The sequence below is a fragment of the Puma concolor genome, chromosome E1, assembly GCF_028749965.1.
Source record: "Puma concolor isolate L17-30 chromosome E1, mPumCon1.1.hap2, whole genome shotgun sequence".
Taxonomy (NCBI): domain Eukaryota; kingdom Metazoa; phylum Chordata; class Mammalia; order Carnivora; family Felidae; genus Puma; species Puma concolor.
In genome coordinates this window covers 55414813-55438944 of record NC_141680.1, presented here as the reverse complement: position 1 = coordinate 55438944, position 24132 = coordinate 55414813, and the positions used below count along the sequence as shown (strand labels likewise).

At 46.6% G+C, this 24132-nt stretch overlaps 1 long non-coding RNA gene across 4 annotated transcripts in view; it reads left to right on the top strand.

The window, feature by feature from the left end:
- Positions 1 to 24132, top strand: part of LOC147574511 (uncharacterized) — a 332668-nt gene that overhangs the window by 266751 nt on the left and 41785 nt on the right. The window lies entirely within an intron of this gene.

Here is a 24132-nt window from a genome sequence, read left to right as displayed (position 1 = left end):
GGGACAAAAGACGTGAGTCTGTGTGGCAGATGATCTGGTCTGGGATGCAAATGGTATTGCAGTGCGAAGAAGCCACTTGAAAAGTGGCTGAGCATGGCTTCATTGTCACTGTGTCCCTTCATCTGAGGGACATGGCATTGATGGAATGTTCCATGAGATACAGGAATTGCAGACCTGTTCGCCTCATCCTAGAGTCATTCCTGAGAGCATGTATTTACTTCCAGGAAGCCCAGGAAGTTGGCTTAAATCCTGTCCCGCACTTCTTCAGAGATAGGTCTTAGAAAATGCAGGTGCAGGGGCACCTGAGTGGCTCAGTTGGTGAGTGTCCGACTTCAGGTCATGTCATGATCTCGCAGTTCGTGGGTTCAAGCCCTGCATCGGGCTCTGTGCTGACAGCTCAGAGCCTGGAGCCTGCTTCAGATTCTGTGTCTCCCTCTCTCTCTGCCCCTCCCCTGCTCACACTCTGTCTCTCAAAATAAAAAGGAAAGAAAAAAAAAGAAAAGAAAATGCAGGTGCATAAGATTGAGAGGATGCTAGGCACTCTCCTGTTTCTGTGCATCTTCATTATGCTTTTTGTCACTGATGCTTTAATACGAGTAGAGTTTAAATGGTTAATATGCTTGATATGCACTAAGCTTCCAATATTGTTGAAGGAATGAATGAATGGGATAAGAGATCATACTCTGAGAACACTAAGAGGCATTTGAATCACTTCACATCCCTCTTTCAGAACACAGATTAAGGTCAGGGCCAACAGAAGAAATTCGCTGAGAATTGAGTTATGCTGGGAATACTTTCTGGAAAAATAATAAACGATAATGGCTACCATTGGTGAGAGCGTGATATTTACCAGACATTGTGCTAAGGTTTAATATGCAGTATCTCATTTAATCTTTACAACTCTGTGAGACTGATAGAATTATCCCCATTTTACAGATGAAGAAGTTGAAGGTCAATGAAAAACTCTGCATTGCATCCAGATTTATATTTCTAAGTGGCCGCATTGGCATTACAAGCCAAATCTGCCTTCAGACCTCAGAACTTTGGCTAATTATTCAGAACTCTGGGTTGGATGCCTGGCATTTATGGTCTGTTAATTTGATCTTGTGGGTACGGTTTAGATGCTGCCCTACTGTCCCACCACACCTATAACCTCGCCACCCCGGCCACTTCTCTCCCCGTGCGATTCCTTCTCACCCGGTCCCCCTTTTCTGAGGTTTCTTTCTTGCCAGTTTCCTCTTCTCGTTGTGAAATTGGTTTTCTCTCTGTTGCTGCCTGTCCCAGCCCTTAGGCGAGAGGCACTGAAATTGATTCGCTAGCGTTTGCCCTGACCTGTCTGTCGCATCTCACAGCACACCGGGAGATGCTTTGCCTCTCAGCCTTATTAATCATTTCAATTTGACATTCTGTGTGTTTTATGCTCTTTACTTCCGCCCCCACTTTGCCCCCATTCAATTATGTTTACCTTTTAAAGCAACACTGGAAGGGGAAAATCTATTTCTCCTGCCAGATGTTAAAAAAAATAGAAAAGAAAAATACTCCCTAGACACACACATGCGCGCGCGCGCGCACACACACACACACACACACACACACATTTCTGCCTCCAGTTTTCCTCTTTAATGTACACAGATAAACAGGAGAAACGAGCAAACCCCGCCTTCTTGTTTTTCGTATGAGAAGCTGGGATGTTGTCCTGGTGTATGTGGACCTCTAAAGCAATGTGTCTCACACTTGAACGTGCGTCTATAACACCAGGGGCATGACGTGAGAATTCAGATTCTCATTCGGAAGATCTTGGGTGGGATGTGAAGTTCTGCATTTCATGCCAGGGAATGGCAAGGTACAGCTTTAAGGAAGGCGCCAAAGTTTCCTTCCCCCTGCGCTCCGCGTCTCCACTGCTGTGTGCCCGACGCTTCTCCGTTCTCCGGCGTGCAGGGAAGCGTGTCCTTGCCGGGAAGCTCTTCCGGGCTCCCCAGCTCAGCCACAGCTCCCACAAATGCTGTGCCTAACTCAGTGGCATCGCCTTTTATGACTGAGGGTCTTTTATGGTTTAGGTTGGAGTCTCCCTGCTAAGCCCTTCCAAGGATAACAGTTAGTTGTCACTGGCTGGGAGACAAAAGAAATGCGCTTTGCTGGAGACAGTTTTCCCCCAAACGCTAATGGTACCTTTATCTCTGGGTAATTAAAGCTCTGACTGATGAATGCATAATTATGCATAAGCCGGACTGAAATGATCACCTTGGTCTTTTCATCTTTTCGCTTACTTCATTTAGAGGTAACAGTCTCAGGCCTGCTTCGGAGAAGAGCTGTTTCGAGGTGTCTGGGTTGGGCGGGGTCACTTGGGGGCCCAGCCACCACCACAATTGCTGCAGTGTGTGGAGGCCAGAGCTGTCTCTGCGTCCATGATGTAGTGGCTCTTTGGTGGCTGAGGGGGCCTTGGGGAAGGCATAAAATTTGTCAGGATTTGCCAGACTGTTTGGAAGTTCAAGCTGTGGCCCATGGGTCTGGTCCAAATTTGCCTCTGGATAAACGAGGTGACAAGGCTGGGCTCAGTCTCTGTCACTTGGGCCACTGACCTCCTCTCCGCCCCTCCCCGTTTGGGAACAGGCTCATCCTTCATCTGGGCTGCCCTTGAACATAGCGAAGCTCGTATCACTGTCGCCCTGTGACTGTCCCACCTCATGTCTGGGTCAGGGCTGCCTTCAGCCTTCTCTCCTCCTGGGCAAGTGTTCACGGAAGCAGGGAGAGCCCTAGGGAAGGCTCCAGGCCCCCAGACACCTCAGCAGGAAGAGGCCCATAGAGTGATGGCAGAGCTCATGGGTTTCAGACACGAACTGAGCTCAGAACCCTCTTTCTCCTCACGTGATCCCCTGCAACAAATGACAACTTGTGAAACTCTTCTGAGCCTCCTGTTTCCCACAAGTGAAATGGAGAAGATAATTTTGCCAACTTCATGAATTAAGTGAAATTAAGGCTGTCTGGGCTTAGCACATGGCCTGGCTACTGTCTGGGACGGCCACTATAGCCTCATGGGCACTGGAGATCCACAGGAACTGTTTGAGTCACCGCTTTCGAGGGGTCTCTCCCCGCCTCACAGGACCCCCAGAACTGCTGGGAAATCTGAGACCACGTGGGATCCAGGCCACAGGTGCAATTGGACTGTTGCCTTAGATGGTTGGCGTGGGTTTGCAGTGAGCTTTCTTCTGACCTCCACAAGCACAGGGACAGTCACGTGAGGGGTGATTCCCTAGGCCTAAAACTACATGATGAAAAGGGAGAGATCATCAGAAGGCATTGAGGAATAAGTGGATGTTTGATGGGGAACTACTACGTGCCGTGCTCTGTGTTGTGTATTTTCATATCTTCACCACAATCCCACATGGTAGATATGAACACTTTCATTGGACACACAAAGATACAAAGGCTTTGAGGGGTGGCTCCTGCCCGTTTATACACTGCTAAGTAATCCATATAGGGCCCCTCCACCATCCCAAGAAAGACTTGGACACCACCGTCCTCCTGGGCTTTCTAGCTCCTTTTTTTCTTTTCTCAATTCGTACCCAAGTTTCTCAACTGTACCTCCCTTCCCCTAGGCTTCCATTCTCAGCCCTCTAGTGACACTGTCACTCAAAGGTCAACAATGACCTACCTCTTCGTTGTCAAGTTCAATGACCTTTTTTCACTTAGTCTTATTCTCTGGCACATTCCACTGTTGATGGAAGCTCTTGCCTAAGGCTCTCAGACAATCTATTCTACCAATTCACTTCTTCCCTCTCTCTCTTTCTCTACTGACCACTTTCCCCTCCCCCACCACCCTCTACTGCCTCTTTCTTCCTCCTCATATTTATGAATCTGGACCGATTCTTAAATCACATTACTTGACAAACTCATCTAATATCACAACTTCTGCTCCATCCTTTATGCTAACCATTGTCCATACTTGTATTTTTCAACTTTTCTTCTAATGAGCTGTAGGCATGGACCACCCCCCCCCATCTGTCTTTTGCTAGACATGTTGCCACGATCTCCAGTTTCAGAATTCCAAAACAGAGGTCCCCATCTCTCTTTGAATTTTCATTCACTTTCTGACTTCTCTGTTTTAGCCAATGGATTGAGACACCTCAAAGAAAAATCTCTGTCACCTTTGACTACCCTGCATTCTGATCTTCAATATCAACTTAGTATCTGAATCCTACAGCTTCAGTTCCTGACCTCTCCATCCTCTCCCCGTGGTGAGGCTCTGACCACCTCACGCCTGGCTTATGGGAGTGATTTTCCCAAGTGTCCACACCTCTTCCATTGGCTCTCCAGACTTGGACACTCTACAAAACACAGTGAGAGTGTTTATTCTTCTGGAAATGCCGCACGTAATTTACTTGTCTGCCCAGAGAGCCTATAAGATCAGTAACACGTGCCTTAACTTGATTCGAGAAATTCTCCACAATTTCCATTCTTTCCTAACCTGCTCTCCCACCGATCACGTACAGAACTCAGATCAAATCAATTTAGACTGTGTTCTAATTAGGATTAAGTTCAATTGCCAGTAACACTGTAGCCTAAAATAACAGTGACTTAAACTACATAGAAGCTCATTTCTCCCTCTTTTCAAAGCCCAGGACAGGAATGATAGTTGTACTTCACCAAATGCCCAAAGGCCCAGGCTCCTTCTATCTTGTTGCTCTGCTTCGTGTGACCTCCATTCCCAAGGTCACCCTGGATCCGGATTAGGCATTTCACATCCTGCTGTCAAATCCACAGTCCACCCAGAAAGAAGTAGGAAAGGTGAAGAGGGAACACAGACATTCCATTTAAGGACCTTTTTGGAAGTTGTATAGATGGCTTCCACTTAAATCTTATTGGTCAGAATTTAGTCACATGATCACATCCAGGCGCAGAGGAGGCTGGGAAATGTATGCTTCACTATGACAGGGCATGTGCATGCCTGGTTAAGACTCAGAGTTTTATTACTAAAGCAAGAAGGTGGGAAAGGCTGTTGGGAACAGCCAGTAATCCTGGCTAGAGTCAATCCTTTCATTTGTTCACAAGATGATATTTGGGGAACCATGCTGTGCGGCATAATGGTCTCCCTTGCCTGACACGCTCTCCTGCTTGTCTAAGTCCTGCCTGACAGGGAAAACACTCTGACTAGGGAGGATGAGCGTTGGCCCCAGAGTCACACAGAACCGGGTTCAAATCCTGGTTTTACCACCTTCCCTCGCTGTGAGACCTTGAACTCACTCAGTGGCCCTGAGCCTCAGTTTTCACCTCTGTCAAATAGGCTGACAAAACTCATGTTGGTTCTCAGTATGAGAATCCCATGGGGGCAGTTTTGAGGAAGCACATAATACAGGTCTGGCATCACCTATGCAGCTGAGAAATGAAGGTGACTGGTCTCATCAATAATCATGAGATTTACTATATTTTCCCGAAAGGTTCAACTCAGATGCTTTTTCTTTTGCAGAGAACGTCCTATCCATTTCAGAGTTCCGTTTCCATTTCAGCCACTCCTGCTTTCAGCTCTTTCTAATAATACAACTACCGTTTAAGACACTCCTGTGAAAAGGAAGTCAGCTGGTAACTTATATATTTATTTATTACCCTCAGAAAAGTTGAAAGAATAGTGCTTTGACTTTTCGTGAACTGTCAGCTTCAGTTACTACCTCTTCATGCACACATGCACCGTTTTCTCAGCTAGATGAAATGTGTCTCGAAGGCAATGCCTATTTTAAACAGGAAGTTTCCTTTGTTTTTGATCCTTTGCTTTTTTTTTTTTTTTATCCTCTTAGTCCCTCCAATGCTGCTTAAGAAAAATGTGCATTTCACTTCTTCCTGTCTTCTCCTGTCTTTGGTGATTTCCATGGATGTCTGAACAGCTGAAGGCAATAAGGAATGTACAGAATAAGACTTTAAGACTTGTCAAAATTGTCTGTTATTGCTCTCAAGGCACCATCCCCGGGGCCAATGTGCCCTTCTGTTGTTTCCCTGTACATATCCTAACTCCCCATAGTATTTTTAAAACAAGCAAACAGCTGCAAAGTGAGCGAATGTGTGAATGAATGGATGAATGGCCCCGGAGATCCAGCTTACGGTGATTGAATGCGACTGAGATGGTCAGTGAGAGAGCACAGACTTGGATGTGTGTGAGTCAAGGGATCTGAACTACGTCCTGCAACAGCGAGCTCACCCAGGGGCGACAAATGGTCCTGAAGATGCTTCGGACGCATCTCCCATTTTCCCTAGGGAAGTACAAATGAACTAACTTCCATGCCAGTTCCCCCTTTTAAGAGAACTGGATTGCTAAGACAGAACATTTTCCAAGGCTCTGCGGAAGCTTGATTGGCTATAACTGATTGTCTTCCTCTCGTGGTCACTGCAGGGGGCTAAGACGGCCTCGCAGCAAAGGCAGTCAGAGAACGCCGATCTCCTTCAGCAACCTACCTCTTTGGAGTAATACCCCCCCCCCCCCCAGTTGCTCACTGGTAAATGATAAATGATAAGTCCACGTGCAGTGTTGGGTGTCCATGTGACCAAACTTCCAAGGTAGGAATCGTGATTCCGTTTTGCAGGTGAGTTTAACAGAGGAACAAAGGGGATCACAGGAGATCACACAGCTCCCAAGGAGCAGAGGCTAGATTTGAATCCAGGTTTGTTTAACCCCACAGCTTTTTTTTTTTTTTTTTTTTTTTTGAATTCTACTGTGGACGACCCTCTGTGTATTTTTCATTAATCGAGAACACGTTTGAGAAAACATCCACAGAAGCCGGTATACTGCAAACAGGAAGTGAATATACATTCTGTTACTCTTCAGTAATAGGCTGGTCAATTTCTCACAGCCCCTCTCCCTCCCTCACTGCACTCCCAGAAAATAGATGTGACCCTAGACAGCAAGGAAAATCTTTTGGCTTGTTCTTTGCCCAGGCTCTAGGGGAGCAAGAATTAACATAGCCATTTTTATTTATTTATTTATTATTTATTTATTTATTTTTTTAATTATGTCTACTTTATGAAATGGCCTCTTCTCAAAATCACTGCTTGGCTGGAGGTGATCACAGTTAGGATGCCCGAAGGCCGGCTTGCCCAAGAGAAAGCAAACTCTCACTGAGTCAGAAGTCTTTGCATTCTCTCCCCTCTTCCTGGCACACAGTCTATATATTTTAGAGTCCATAATATGCATGTACACCCATGACACACACACATAATAAACCAAGCAGATACAGGACATTATTATGCCTTGTCTGGATCACCAAATAACGTCCCGGCAGAACAAAGGCTTCTAGCAGAAAGATTGCAGACTACGTTGTCCTTTGTCTTGCTTTCCTCTCCTCTTTTCCCTTCCGCTCTCCACCGCCCTCCACCTGTCCCTCCTTCCCCGGCTCCGAGCACTCCATGTCAGGACTACAAAGCGTCACATTCCTCAACAGGCTTAATCTCTGCAACATTCCGGCCTTGGATTTATTAAGAGGAGATTGTGCAGAGCCGTGATGACGGCTAGATGGAGACTTTTCCTGGATAAAAGGTCCTTGCCTGGGATTATCGTTACCTCATTTGCGGTAATCTCACCGCCCCCTCGGCTGATTTTGCCATTTTGGGGGCCGGCTGGCGTGGAGGCAGGTACAGAGAGAGGGCTCAGCAGGGCTCTCGGAATGGACAGCCGTGAGGGGAGTGGGCTGGGGAGGAGTCTGAAACCTCTAGTCTGCGGAGGGTAGAGTCTGAACGTCTGAACAAGGCCCTGCTGCAACAGCCTGGGTCAGGGGAGAGTCTCTAACACTTTTCTTCAAGATGCAGAACGAGGCCAAACCGTTCGGTGGGCTTTGAGGCTGATTGTAACGGTGGGTCCCGGTGCACTGAATGGGCAGCATCTGGGTCCAAAATAGACAGTTTCTCTTCTGTTCCAGTCCTTTCCATGTTTTCTACACTTGCTACCTCCAACTGTGTCTGACAGAGGCGTGTGTCTTTCCCCAATTACTTGATTATTTCCACTGATATTCAGATAGGTAAAGGCGGCAGGGCATATGCAAATTGAGATTTTAAAGGGCTCAGATGTAACATGTCCTTCCTGCTGATGGGAGAGAGATGTGAGGTCACTCCCATCACTATCCATTTAATAAGGATTTTAGGTGTTGACGGCAGAAGATTTCTCATCTATGAAAAGGGTATCCCGGTAGCTATGTAATGGCATTGGCATCGAGTGCTGAGCAACTTTATGGCACATGGTAAACAGGGAACAGATGGGGGCTACTTGTGGCTGATGAGATTGAGAATGTGTCCCAGGAGATACTGTGACTGCAGAGATTACCACTGTTCGAATGCCCACTGGATGCAAATGGTTTTTAATCATGGCGGAACACCAGGATTACCTGGGGGAACTTATTACGTATATAGCATCCTGAGTGCTCCTGTTTCAATACAGTCCATAAACTCTAGTGTCCCAGCTGGGGCACTAGATGAACACTGAGGATGGGTGGATCGGAGCAGGAAGTGAATGGTGGTCTGGAGCTATAAGACTGGTGGTCCAACCACAGGGGGCAAGACCTCTTCTAGGTCCATAGCAAATAGAAAGGGAAGGAAGGGATAGATCCATGAGACATCTTGAAGAAGAAAGGACACATTTTAGTTACTTACTGCCTGTGGGATATGGAGAGGACACAGGAAAAAGTTCTGTGCTTTCAAAACCGGGTGCCTGGGAAAATAGAAACGAGGGAGATACGGAATCATGGAAAATGCTTGCATTGATGGGAATTAGGCATACGGGGAGGAGAGGAGGGTTTGAGGGAAGATAACCTGGATGTGTAAAGATTCACAGGAAAGTTTGGAGACTAATGAAAATACCCAACAGGAGACTTGGGTAGATGGGGAGAACTTGACTTACAAACATGGGAACCAGCTGCACACAGGTACATAATCAAAGCTCTAAGAATGAATGAGCTCTCTGAGGGCTGCAAAGGAGAAAGATCATGTTACTGAACTAACACTCTACGCTTAGTACTCATCACAAAAAGCAGTAAAGAAAAACAAAAACCAAACCCACGAAGTGCTCTTATTATGAGGGCATAGTGGGTTCACGGGATGCCCAGCACACGAAAACAAAGACCGACGGCGTCTCTCATAAACGCTGGGACTCTCCCATGGCCGTCCAGAGTCCTAGAAGGTACCCAGTGGCCTTGAATGTGGCTGCCACAGGCTTGTTTCCTCTCAATGCAGAGACCAGGTTTGAGTGTCCAACTTCCTCCTCAATGCAGGACATCTGGCTCATTAAATTTCCTCTTTGATGTCTTTCCTGGAAAGACGTCATCTTAATTTCTGCCCCTTCCCTAAAACTTACGTGGTTAGAGACCCTCATGTTGAGGGCATTTGCAGATGCCTTTAACACGTGGCACTTGTACCTAGAGCCATTTTCCCTCCTGGAGGCTAAATGTTTACTCCAGTCATGTGTATGTTCTAAGGGAAGGGGCTTCAAAGTAGAAGTGCCTAGGTATTCTACGTCCAGAGACTAATCATGTCATTTCTCTCAGTCCCAGTTTCCTCCACCAGCTAGAAAGGAGGTAGAACTAGATCTTTTGAACCTATCCAGCACATTGTCTTTCAACAGTGTTGTGTTACTTGTTTATTCACATCTGATTTATCTTTGCATTTCCCCTGACCATTATCCATATTGGATACCCAATAAGTGTTTGTTGAATGAATAACGAGGTATTGGGGTACAAACACCAAAATCAAGTAGGATATGGTTTACTCCTGAGCCCTGAGTGTACCTCCTTCCTTCTCTTTTAGCTCTGGGTTTCTCAAAATCTGTTCCTCAAACTTCTCACCCTGTGGGATCCAATAACACTGGGATGTTAACAAGTGGTGGTATGTGTTTGTGTGTGTATGTAATTTCTTGTAGGGAAATGCTGTGCTCTACTTACTCTGGGGGATTCTGTGTTCGAAACAGCGATGAGCAAGGCTCTCTTCCTGCAGGGCATCTCAGAGCCTTGATCACACTAATGTATATCGTGAACATATACATTAGTGTATAGCTAATGGTCTAGCAAGACCCACTATTGAATAGGCAGCCTTTCCCAATTACATTTGATTGCAAGGATCACCCTCACCCATTTTTAAAGAATATTTCGAGGAAATAATTTTCTGCATATTCCACTTTGGGAATCACTCACTAGTTGCTAGCCTACAAAATAGAATTGTATAGAATTCTATATTCTATAGAATAGAATTGTAAGAAAAAATACATATATTTGTATACTACAGTTGTAGTATACATGTATATACAACTAGAGGGGTTTTTTTTATTAGTTAAGATCTTTGGGGATCCCAATTTCAGATGTTGTCTCTTCCCAGAAGTGGAATTTGAAAGAAGCAGCAATAAGTCTTTAGTGGGCCTTAGGATCAGGATATTTCAACTAAAGTCGTGACAATGTCCATACAGATTTTTGAAGCATGTTTCATTCCATTCAAAATAGTGTTTGTACTGCAAGTTTGAGGCTCCTGTAAAGAGAAGTTAAATCAAACCCCGGCACACCCTGAGTGCTATAAAATTACTCATGAGAAACTTGTTGTCAATTACCAGAGTAAAATAATAGGGCGTTTTTTTTTCTCTCTTTATTTAAAATACCACTTCTCAGCCAGGCAGTCATGAGTGCCGTCAACAGCCGGATGTGTTGTTTCCCAGCAGGGTTGGGCAGGTTGCTGGGGCTCACCCAATGGGTGGATTTATGGCTTAGCTGGCATTCTGGGCGACACAAGGCAGTCTCGTGAGGAGCTGCAGGAGGAGAGAGCCCGTGCATGTGACCAGTCCCATTTTCTTTCCTAAGATGGTACCAACCTCTTGGCCGCACAGTGGCTGTCCGTGCCCCTTGAAGATTTCTGTTCTGACCTTGATAGGCTTTCTGTGACCATGCTGGGATGACTTCTCCATGCTACCTATTGCTGTCTCCTCACCGTCGAGATGAATGGAGAGCTCCCACAGCCACGGAGAGGCTGCCATATTGGTCTCTGGAGGAAGTGCTCCTTTCCTCCACTCTTAGGATCCATGACAAGGAAACAAATGCCTTGGCAATTGAGTTGGGGTTTGTTCGTGGCTCAATCCAGATGGCAAAAAAGGAAAGCCTCAACGAATTACCATATTATAACATTTCTAAAACACTCCCAAATCACTAGCTCTCAACCAGCAAGAAGCATTAGCTAAGAGACCCAAGTTATGTTCTTAGCTATTATATTAACCAGCCATTTTTTAAACTAGCCATTTGAACATTATTTCACCTCTTGAGTCTGGATGTTCTGAGCTAAAGAATATCAACACTTATAAAGTCTCTTCTGGCATTGAATACTTTTACTCATATTCTAGAAGATGATACTTAACAACAATACTGTGGGTTGAGCATTATCACTTATGTCACACACAGTGGAGAAGCGGGGCTCAGAGAGTTTGAGTGACTTTGCCCAAGATCACACAGAGAGGGAGAGACAGATTCTGGAACTAAACCCAAGTTTCCGACTCCAAATTTTGCACCCTTCTTCCTCATTACACTGAGGAAATGGAACTTGACAATTCAGCTTTTAACATCATCTTACTGTAGGATTCAGTGCCCGCGGGGAGGCTGTCCCCTGCACACAGCGGCCAGCCAGAATTCAAAAGGGCCATCTGAGGACATTTCAGCCTTTTATCCAGATAAAAAATGGAGTCAGAGTTCCCTCTTCGAACGTACTCCGGAATCATTTGGTCTTGCTTTTAATCAGCCTCACTATCGATGAGGCACCTTTCCTGGAACCTTTCTTCTGCTCTCTCCTGCTACAGAGCTCAAGACAGTTTTTAAATTTGTATTTCTTTTTAGCCATTGGCTTAGTTACACAGGTCATTAATCAGTAAGTCTGTCTATTTTTCATCAAGGACTGGAACGCATGAACGCCAACAGTCAGTATGGATTCTCCCCCCTTTGATAAGACTTACTTCTCTCTTACTTTTCTCATGTGTGGTTTCCATCTGAGTCTGCCATCCACTTCCCCCTTCCTAAGGCTTCAGATGTGCCCAGGGTCTAACCCTGACATGCCCATGACCACCGTACTGTTCACTTAGCTGCATATGTCCCTGTGAGGTGTCTATCTTCACACTTTCTGACTCTCCCTCCCTCCAGCTCTCTGAGTTATCTGTCCCCCTCTAGTCCTTCGTGTTGCCCCTACCATTTCACCCCTTCAGTTCTCAAGAATCTGAAACCTGATGCCCAGCCAGCCTGTCTAATCCTGTTCCCTGGTATAGCAGGGGCTGAAAAACCTGCACCCCAGAGCAAAGAGGGGGAGATGGGCACCCTCTCTTTCTCTTTCATTCTGACATGCCTGTCAACGCCCACGGGGGTGCTTTGAGGCCAAGAGGCCAAGGGAGTTCCAGATTGTTATTTCCCTTCATATGGTTTGGGGAGCACACTTACTTTTCTTGGAAAAGGAATGGCCAAGATGGCATGAGCTAAACAGAACCTTATGTTCCTGGAGGAGAGGAGAGGAAGAACTCAGGCTTCACTGACAGGATTACAATCCTGGACACACCGTCCATTAGACAGGTGGCCATGAAGCCTCATTTACCCTTACCATCCATCTTACCACTTGAAACCTAGAGATTCCGATGTCCTCACGAAGTCTGTGAAGTTAAAATTTAGAGATATGAAGCGTTTTGAAATAATACATACGTCACATGATTTAAAGGATAGTTACTCTTCTGGAATGCATCACCTCTGTGGGGGGGGAGGGGGAGTTCCTCTGGGGGAAGCATCAAGTCCCCATGGGCTTTCCCCGTTAGCTATATTCTGTTGTGGTTGATTGAAAAAGACCAATCGATTTTGATTTGTTTGGGTCATGTTGTGTAATCTATTCATGTCCGTTTTCAGATGTGACAATGATCTATCACTCACTGATCACAGGGTTTATGTGAATGATCTGGTTGGCTAATTGAGCAGCTTTTTTTTTTAATGTTTATTTTGTTTTTGAGAGCTAGAGATAGAGCACGAGCAGGGAAGGGGCAGAGAGAGGGAGACATAGAATCTAAGGCAGGCTCCAGGCTCCCAGCTGTCAGCACAGAGTCCCACGTGGGGCTCGAACTCATGCACCGCGAGATCATGACCTGAGCCGAAGTCAGACGCTTAATCGACTGAGCCACCCATGTGCTCCTGAGTGACTACTTTTTTTAAATGTACATCCCTCCCACATCCTCATGCTCAGTCAAGAAGAACTTTCTTCTTCCACAGAAACGGCCAATTCTTCCATCAAGTTATGTGAGTAGCTGACCTCCCCTGTTAAAACCCTCATCTCTTGTTTGCTGTTATTTTTTAGGTATGTAACATATATCACACAATAGGGGAAGTTTCCAGAACTCTTTTAGTTATTCCCCTTACTTATATGTCACGTCGTCATGAGGAGGAACTCAAGGCAAGCTTTGTTCCTGGGAAAAAGACCCTGTAAACAACATCTCAATTACCAGTTTGCAGTGAGGTAAACTGAGGAAAGATGAGGTCACCAGCACTACCTAATTATAACTGTCACCATCCAGCACTGATGGGTAGGTTTCGTCCACTCCTAGTATACTCTTATATAAGTAAATCTCTGGAATCCAACATATTGTAATATATTAATTCCAGGATTATCATTTTCAAAAGAAAAAAAAATCTAACCACGCTCTGAGGAGGGATGTGTTTTCCTCGTATAAGACCAGATGGGGGCATCTCTGAGAAAAATACAGCGCTGCTGGCTTTGGTGAGGAGGGCTTGCTTCTTAGGTAACTTGTGAGTATATCAGCGGCAGCCTCCTGCTGAAGAAGGTGTAATGTGAACTTGAACTCCCACCACCTACGCAACTCTTGGGACTCATTTCCTTGAGTTTCCAAACACACATAGATGAGATCCTTCGTTAGCATCTAATAGAATGCTCAGTTTGCTACATCTAAGTAAGAAATGAGGGAAGGGTAGATTTCTTGAGGAAAGAGCGTGGGGTACGTTCTGGAGGAGCTCACGGGAGGATACGGGGCCCGAGAAAGGGATGGACAGGAGAAGGGTTATCTCCACATGGGAACTCTACTTTCCTGAGTTCTGTGATGCCTCTTCACCTTGGTAAGGTACAAGGAGATAAGGAAGTTGAAGTCCCCAATATTGAGATGTTCCTAACCCCTCAGTGAAAAAATGTGCACATTCAAGCAGGTGGATCGGGGAAGACTAGAGAGGCAGAGGCTCCCAGGGCGAGGAGGGATGTCTGCTTCCCCTTACCTTGTGGATTGTTCCAACTCTTAGGGGGCTGGGGGGCACCAACCCTCATCTCTGTGGATCACCAGCCACATCACCTCAGGGTAGCAGCAGTTGTGGAGGGACCAGAAGATCAGCAGCGGCTGAGACAATTCCTTGAATGTAGGCAGGCATTAAAACTAATTCTGGGATGGCTCCTTCCCCTCCTTGCTCAGAAAGGAAAACCCCTGTGAGAAAGAGCCAAGACCCGTATACCAAGCAGGTTCTTCATGTACGCAATTTCCATGCCCCATCCTTCGTAGCCAGTCCATGCGCCCCACTCATCACCTCTTTTTCCCCATTGCACAGCTAATACACGATCAAATGACGCCCAATAATGTAAATGGGAGCCAAAGCAACTCCAAGGAGGTAGAGAAGCAATTGCAATATAAAGCATTTTTAGCTCATCTCAAAATTAAACATAAGCACCTTTTTATGTACACTGTGTTAGTTAAACTTTGTTCGGGTGGATAACCAAGAGTAGCCTTTAAATCTCCAAGTGTGAAAATGAGGCATCTTTCTTTTTCCTTTCTTTCCTTTTTTTTTTTTTTTGTTTCTGTATGGTTTAGCCAAGATCTGCTAAGATTTGCAACTGCAACCAAGCCCTGTCACTTTTCCATGGGTCTCTGAGCTCTGCTGGAGTCGTTGGCTGGGCTTCCGTGGCTCATCCAAGGGTTTCTTTCCTTCATCTTGGAGGATGGGACAGGTTGAGCTGGCTGTTGCCAACTTCTTGAAAGCATTCCCAGATAGGAGGGAATATCCCTGCCAGGTGGTTGGAACAGAAAGACTTTCTAGAGAGGAGTTCATGTTGGGTCTAGTTTTCATTACTAATTAAAATCTGTAGGTAATGGGTTACTAATTTGTTGGTTCCTTTTACCGTGCTATTGCTTTTTAAGGACTTGGGGGCTAAGGAGGTTACATTTAGTATAGCTATTGTTTGATTGGGGTGTGGGGGTCTGGTGATGGTCTCCAGAGCATCTGCCCTGGGTTCTCCTTCTCTGACTTGGTGATAGAATTCAGAAGGGCCTCTCATTCTGGGTCCCTAACCATTGGAAATCCAAGCCAAGCTGAACCAAGTTTCTCTTAGGTTTAAGTGAAAGAGAAATGCAGCTCATTGAGCAACTCTCCCTTCCCAGAGGGAAATTCATAATCCATTACCATCAACCCGCTTGCCAGTCAGCTTTGCAAGAAGTGGGACCAGTGGTGACTCTTAGTTTTCTAGAACAAGCTAGGGTGGAAAGTCTGAGCACTGGCCTTGGCATCAGAAGCTTTGAGTTTGAATGTGGACATGTCATGTGCATCTGGGAAAGTCATTTGAATTTTCCAAAACTCGATTTCTTTATCTGTGAAACCAGAGTAACGATCCCACCCACCCCCTGCCCCACCGTTGCCCATTTCAGAGGGTTGTGGGACGGAAGAACATGAAAATGAAATATTGTTTGTGAAAAGGTGATGGAAAACATAAAGTGCAAAACCTAGCAGATTGTGAACATTGCTCAGGGAATGTGAAGCCAGAGCATGTTATAACTTATAAACTTCATCCAAATAGAAGACACACTACCCCCAGCTCATTCCCTAATATATCCTCTCATCTGAGGCAACCCTCAGAGGACTTTGCTAGAGCTGTTGAGTATTGGGTCCTGAGAATAACAGATGTGTTCTTGACTTAACCCTTCTGCACCTACCTGCCGGACAAAGACAGCCTTATGCCCTTACATGCTACTTCCTGGTGGCTTTTTTGGGTGACTTCCCATGGACTTGGACATTTCTAGAGCATGTCAGTCCCATTATTTAAATCTTTGCTTTAAGAGCTTTGTATGCTGGTTGGGGAGCATGAGTGGCTTCCAATGGCAAGTTTTCCAGAAGCTCGTGGCCCTAGCAGTGACTGCTGTGGAAACGGAGGCAGATCTCAACAGGCTGATGAGCGGGCAGGTCCAGCACCAGCCACAGGGAAGAACCTCAGGCCAGCTGCCAAGTTTCAGCCAGGAGGGAACATCTCTTCTGGAGTTTATAACCCTGCGAAGGAAGGAGTCAGTAACGAAAAGCTGCACCACACCCTTAATACCACAACATTACTCATGAACACCTTGCTGTTAATTAACAGCGGTAAATACCACAGTTATTTCATTTTGCTTATTAGTCTCTCAGGTAGCAACACAGAGACACCCAGCAGTGGGATGAGGGGTAGTTTGTCTTCACAACGTCCCTGAGGTCCCACTGACACTGGGGCTCGAGCCGTCCCAATGGATCTCCCATCAAGGGGCCAGACTGAATCCTCGTCGAGCTGCTCAAACTCTTGAACCAAATGGAGGGTAAATGGCCATGACTTCTCTGGAGAGTTCAAGTTGGAACTTGCTGATTTTTGAATATTCCAGCAAGTGCTTATTTGATATAAACAAGTCTCCAATCGCCTGTGAGCCTCCCTGCTTCCTGAGAGGGCCTCCGGAATGATGGGGTAGCTCTGGCCCGGCGTTGACATGTGTTCGTCCCCACTGCCCACAACCTGGAAGGTCTCACTCAGGGAGCATTTTTCAACTGTCCACAACAACTCGGTTTCCCCCATATAGACATGTCCCCATCAGATGTTCAAATTTGACAAGGCCTGTAGTAGTCATTTTTCCTTTTATTTTATTTATTTATTTATTTATTTATTTATTTTTCAATATGAGAAACGTGCATTAAGGACTACTTCATGCCAGATACTGGAGAGAACGAAGGTGAGTAGGATAGGATCCTGGCCTCCGGGAACTCACGGTCCAGCAAAGTAGATAGACATGTAACATGTTCAAACAGCGTTGAATCATACATGCAACGATGGTGGAAGTCGAGGGTACCGTGGTAATCCCTGGGAAAAGCAGTCATTTGGGGGGTGAGAAATGAAATGAAAGCTAAGTTTTGAAGGATGCAGAGGAGTTTTCTGGAAAGATAAGTCTTGCCATTCCAGGGAGAGATAATTGCAAGTGTCAAGATCTCAAGGGATAAGAAAAAGAAAGCAAAACATGTTCCACACAGTGAGAACAAGCACATGGTGATTGCTTATCCCAAGTGGGTCTTTTCTTACAGACTTGGCTGGTTTTCTGATTCCTCCTCCCCTACAACACGTATACTAGGTTGGCTCTGTGACATTTCCTACCTGTGCTAGTGGGCTTATGCTAACCCACTATGCATCCCTTCACACATTCTTGTGTCACCCTGCAACAATACTGAGCTGCTTCGATGTTTTGTTCCTTCTGCCTCCTCATCTCCAAATATGGGGCTCAATCCCCATTCATCCCAGCTTAATTGCCTCCAAAGGTAATAAGTTCAAATGCATCTCTTTCAAACTTCACCCGGATGCCCCCTTTGTACCTGATGTCGAGGAGTGGGGTTGCAGGAGAAAAATATATGAGGCTAGTTGTTGCTTTCTCTCCAGCTCATAAGCCATTGCCCTCCGTTCACGCCCCCAACCCCCGTGGAACAATTATCTAGATCTTCCAGTGGCTGTTCCCCTTCTGTGGGTCTCCAATTACAACCCTGGTCTCATGTCTCACCTCCATGTGCCACGGGCTCAGCGAATGTCCTCCGTGAGGTCGATATGACAAACATGAGGGTGGAGAAGGTTCCTGGCACAAGCCTCGTGGGACTACCAAGGTCCACAAGGTGCTTCTGATTCGTTTATTCACTCCTCCTTTCCGACACTCGCCTGTTGGGCTCCAGGAAAGCTGCTAGATGCTAAGTTTGCCACGCTGGACACAGCAAATGGTACCTGTCTCTGGGAAGCTTCTATTCACGGGATCCCGATTGGGAGCCACCAGCCAGGCTGAGATACGGGCTCTCTGGTACCCAACCACCTTCTAAGAAGGGCACAACACACTGTAAAACTACAAGTGCCTTTTGGGAAGGGGTCAACGAGCCACCATTGACCCGGAACAGCCACAGCTTCCGGTGAGGGTCGGGGCAGCCTCTTAACGGGCACACAGATTCTGAGGAACCGAGCTGCTGAGGAGATGATGCTCCAGAGAGTTTCTGGTGTTTGGGCTCCAAATGGCTTTAGAATGAATATTTTATTTGGGCAAGAGATCTGGAGATCCAATGAGCGTCCAATTCATTCATGAAGAAAATGTGTCTAAAGTCAGACCCCATAGGGCCTCGAGATCATAGATGTCTATGTTTTGGAAAAGAGCCCATAAAGTAAACAGTTTTGGATTTTTCTTTAAATGAGCGGTTTCCTGGCAGACCGGCTGACCCAGTGGCAGGACTGGGGTGCCACATGTGTAGAGATCGGACACCAGCCTCTGTCCCCAAGCTTCTTAGAGACTCCGTCTCATCTGCCCGCTACTTGGAGCAGGGGTTTCTGTCTGTTTTGCTCACGGCCACACCCCCAGTGCCTAGAAGAGTGTCTGCAACATGGCGAGTGCTCAGTAAATTTTTGTGGGCTGAGTGGTTGAATGTTCATTTTGACCCAGACACAACCACCCAGCTGCCAACACCTTGTGAAAAGGAAGGCGAGGTGCTTGTTCTTTTTCGGCTTAATAACAGTCTGCAGGAACTGTTGTCTTTTATAAGCCTGCTTAGCTCATTGTGAAGGCCCAATAAATATTAATTGATGGACAAGAAGCTCTGGGGTTTGGCTCCAGCCAGATCCAAGTACTGTTTTTTGAGGAAGTTTATAAGAGCAGGGGAATGTAGGGTGTTATGTTGTGAGTCTGGAGGCTCTCAGGACCCCCTCCTCCTTCTCCCATACCCAAAGCCTGAGAGAAGTGGGTGGGGACAGAAGGGAAGCGCCTAATTATATTCATGGGTTATGTAATTACACTTTCAGGTTCCCACTGGTGGTGGGTTTTAAAGAAGCTTTGAGGAATTTCAATTTTGAAATGCTTTGTTTTCCTGGGCTTTGTTTCGCCTATCCTTTGTTCATCATCCTTGATCTTTTCCCGGTGCCTTCCGCGGGGAATTATCTGGAGATCAGCAGATATTATGTCACCTCGTTGGGCCCCCAGTGGACTTGGTATCCACACACAACAAAGCAGAGACCTGGAGGGACTGACTTGCCAGTGGCTTTACCACAGGACCCAAATGCCCCCAATGCAGCCCATGCTCCATCCGTTCCAGTCCCTTCCACCGTCAGACCTCATGATGTCCTCAAATAGTGGTTCTCACAGTCTTGTCCCCAGAGCAGCCTCAGCAACAACACCTGGGAACTTGCTAGAAAGGCAAATTCGTGGGTCCCACCCCAGAACTCCCAGAAACTCTAGGGTGGGGCCCAGCCATCTGTGTTTTAACAAGCCCTCCAGGGGAGTCTGATGCGTGGTAATGTTTGGAAATCACTGCTCTAGATTCTAGAGTCTAGAACAACGATTCCCAGGCCAGGTGACTGCGTTATTACAATCAGCTGCCTACCTGCCACCCCAGACCTGCCAGATGAGAATTCCCCAAGAGTGTGGCCCAAGCATCAGATTATTGGTTAGTTCTTTGAAACTCCATAGGGGTTCTAATGATGCATGGTCATGGCCGAGAGCCCCCGAACCAGAGTAACAGCCTTTGCATTGGACATGTGTCAGGGCTATTCCCATGAACAAAACCCCGCAGAGGAGATAGTGGTAAGAACAAAGGTGTGGGCTTTACGCATCCTGTGCAAGAACACAACCAGCTCTTGCACACTGACCACGTTGCGCCCCAGTGCATGACTGCAGCCAGCGATGCGGCCTCTGCCTACGCAGAGGCTGTGATTCAGGGAACCATGTGGGACAGCATCGTGCCACGGTTTCATGAGGAGCTGAAATGATTCGTGTGACATCTCCATTTGGGGAGATAAGCCTGTTTGAATCGGTAGCTCCATGCGGCAGAAGACTGTCATAGAGAGAGACAGAGATGAGAGGTCATCATTCAGAACTTTAGCCCAGTGTCTGCCGATAGGCAACTGTGGGTGTTTCTCCTGGTCTCCCTCATCAGTCCGGGTAGTGACTCTAGTATGTAGGCTCCCTCAGAGGTCCAGTAAAGACTCAGAGGCCTGGGCTTGTGGAAGTAAGAAAGGGCCCGGGCCTTTGCGTTTTTATAAAGTTCCCTGGGGATTCTGATATCCGCCAAAGTTTAAGGACCACTGCCTGTAGGCCACTTTTTTTTTTTTTGTAAAGTGCCAGATAGTTACCATGTGGTCTCTGTTGCAGTTATACAACTCTGCCACTGTAGTGAGAAAGCTGCCATAGACAATGTGTTAAGTGAATGAATGTAGCTATGTTTCAATAAAACTTTATTTGCAAAATCAAGTGGTGGGCCATTTGGCTCATGGGCCATAGTTTGCTAACCCCTACTCTATGCAGTAGATCCTGACCATGACGGCCTCACATTATGCAGATTGTCCTCTTAATCCTCAGATCGATCTCCTGGGTGTTCAAAACGATTTGATGTCAATCTAGCTGTGTTTGAGGGATGAAACTAACACAGGGTCCCCCTGCTACAATGCCATCTTCACTCCTTATGACCATGACTGCACAATAGAATCACTGTAAGAGGTTTTTTGTTTTCCTCCCTCCCTCCCACCCTCCCTCCCTATAGCAGATGAGAAAATGAGGCTTGAGGAGGTTAAATAATTTGCCCCAAGATCATAGAGCTAATAAGCTTCATAAGAGTGTTAGTTTGTCCCCTGACACCTGCTGGGGTGGGCAGCTTTGAGAATGGCTACCAGTGATCCCTGTCACCTGGCATGCACACCCTTCGTAAGTCCCTCCCCTTGAGGGTGGGCTGGACCCAGCCACTCACCTCTAACCAGTAGAATACAGCAAAAGCTGATGGGTGTCACAGATGAGTGGATAAGCAAAACGTGGTCTATCCAAACAAAGGAATATTATCAGCCTTAACAAAGGAAGGAAATTCTGACACCTGCTACAACACGGATGAACCTTGAGGGCGTAACGCTAAGTGAAAGCAGCCAGCCACGAAAGGACTGTTTTCCAGTCACATGGGGTAGCTAAAGTAGTCAAACAGAGATGGAAATAGAGTGGTGGTTGCTAGGAGTGGTGGGGGGGTGTGTCAGGGGAGTGTGGAAAGGAGTTTATTGTTTAATGGACGGGGAGTTTCAGATGGGGAAGATGAAGAAGTTCTGGAGGTGGATGGTGGTGATGTGACACTACATTATAAAGGGATTTAATACTACTGAGCTGTAGATTGAGAGACAGTTTAAGCGGCAAATTTTATGTTATGTGTATTTTGCCACAATAAAAAAAATTGGGGAAAAAAGGGATGGGGTTTCACTTTCAAGATTGGGCTACAAAAAGTCTGGGATTTCCACCTTGCTTGCTCTCTCATTCTCTCTGTATTAATCAGGGTTTGCTAGAGAAACAAATAACAGGACAGATGGATAGCTGATTGATAGGTAGATGATTGACTGATTGATTGATTGATTGATTGATTTTAAAGAATTGGTTCATGCAATTGCAAAGGTTCAGTGGGTCTAAAATCTGATGGAGGAAGCCAACAGGCTGAAGCCTCAGGGAAGAGTTCAAGTCTAAAGCCCATCTGCTAGCAGAACATCTTCTTTCTGTGGGCAGGTCAGTCTTTGCTCTGTTAGGGCCTTCACATAATTGGATGAGGCCCACCCATACTACAGACGTAATCTGCTTGACTCAAAATCCACCCATTTAAATGTTAATCTCACCCAATGTACACATTCAGAGAAACGTCCAGATTAAATATTTGACCAAATATCTGGGCGCCATGGTACAGCCAGGTTGACATATCCATTTAACCATCACATTTGCCCTCCCTCATTGTAAGGGAAACCAATAACTAGGTTGTGAGCCATGTTCCAGAGAAGCCCACACAACAAGGAACTGAAGGAGGCTTCAGGCTAACAGTTATTGTGGACCTGAAACCCTCCGTCCAGTGGCTATGCGAGTGACCTTAGAAGCTGATATCCTCCCCTACTCCCTGGGTCAAGGCTGGAGATGAATCCACTCTGTGAGAGTTGGGGCACCCAGCTGCGCTGAGCCCAGATTCCTGACGCATAGAAACTCTGAGATAGTAAGTGTTTGTTGTCCACAGCTGCTAAATTTTAGGATCACTTGTTACACAGCAATAGATAGCTAACACATTCGCAGTACTGCTTAAGCTGGTTCTGAGATTTTTCCCGAATATTTCATCTTAACTATGGGTGTGTGCCCTGGGTCTCCAGTAGAGAGACTGATCTGTGACCCATCCAACATTCGAACGGATTGACTCGGTGAAATTTTTAGTGATCTCCCTTCCCATCTCCATTCTTACTGTGGACAGTTTTAATCCAGTTCCCAGATGGGAAACTGAGTTTGAAGTGGCCTGTCCGGAATTATGGAACCGCGTGCCTCCCAGGACTGGAGTTCACATTTACAGCTCTATAGCCCCATGGATTGACTATTCCCATGTCAAAAACACAGCTTTCCTTCAGTCAAGGCCCTTCGGCAAGGAGGACTTGATCAAATTCCATATTGAGGCAGAGACTTATTGCATCTGGGGAAGGAATTCATTCCGCTGAGCCCTCCGCAGTGGGGCCCTCGCGGTAGGCAGTCCATCCATGTTAATAAATGTCTCACCTACCAGACAGCTTCAATAAGGTGAACCGCCAAGGGGAGGTCACGCTTGCCAGTTTAGTTTTACTAAGACATGGAGGGCCCGTCTGATGAGGCTCTGGAATTTAGCTGTTGTCCTGAAGGAAAGACAGACTGGCAGCAGCTTCCCAAAGACCTGGCCCCCTCCCTTCCCAGACACGCTCTTATTCTGTTTCCACTCTTAACGGCTAGAGACCGCTGGAGTCACGCTGCCCTGTGTGTGTGTGTGTGTGTGTGTGCGTGTGTGCGTGTGTGCGTGTGTGCGTGCCACACGTGTGTATTATTAGATATAATATGCGTACAGCTTTTCTATTTTTAACAATGCTTCCCTAGCAGCTGTCTCATTTGTTGTCCCAATAAACTGTAGGGATTACTCCTCCATTTTACAGGTGGGTATCACTGAGTGTCAGAAGTGACCTGCTTCCCTCGGGTTACACTGTTATTGAGGGGTGCCCCCCGCCCCGCTCACCACTTAGGGGTGCTAATCCTCCAGGGACTGTGTTCTCTTGTTGGACACAGTATTCCTTTGCATCATCTTCCCTAAGGAAATCTTAGGGTCCAAGGGTTCCCTACAGTTTCTCAGAGCTTCAGATTTTCACGAAAGGAAGTAAGTAGCAGAACACCCCAAGCTTGTAGCGGGAAATGGAAAGAAAAGCAGAGCAGAATTTGACAATCAGAGAGATTATAAAAATCATGTGGGATCAGCCCCTTCACTTGACAAATGAAGAGACAGAGACGTGTATGGGAAGGTGAGTCAGGCAGGTTAAGATTGAACTGTGGTCCCAGACCCCAGCTGTGGCCACAACACCGTCCTTCCGCACAGACACAGACGGGAGGTTTCAATGGCCCTGAAGGATCTGCCTAAGCACCTGCGTCTTCCTGTTCCCTCCTCCCCACATGGAGGCTCCCCTGAAACTCTGAGAGCCAGATTTGCTCAGCTTGACTCATGGTCAGCTTTGAGCTTACTCTGGGGCCCGGCCTTGATGAACTTCCCTTCCGGGACTGTCCCTCTCTGCTTCCCCCTCCCCCGGATTCCCAGAGGCCTTCACCTGCCAGTTAGGTGCCCTCTTCTTCCTCTGGCCGTCTTCCCCTTAGTTCACTCTGCCGGGCCATGAGTAATGGCGCCTCTCCTTCAAAGAGGAAAAAGATTGATGGCAGAGGAAAAGGCCAGTGAAGATCCACCCCCCCGCCCCCACCCCGGCCCCCGCTCCTCTGGCTCCAGCAGGAAAAGTGCCTCTTACGGGTGGGTTTATGAAGTGGCCACATCTCCCCCTTCCAGATAAAGCCTGGCAGAGACTCGCCCACCCACAGTCCCA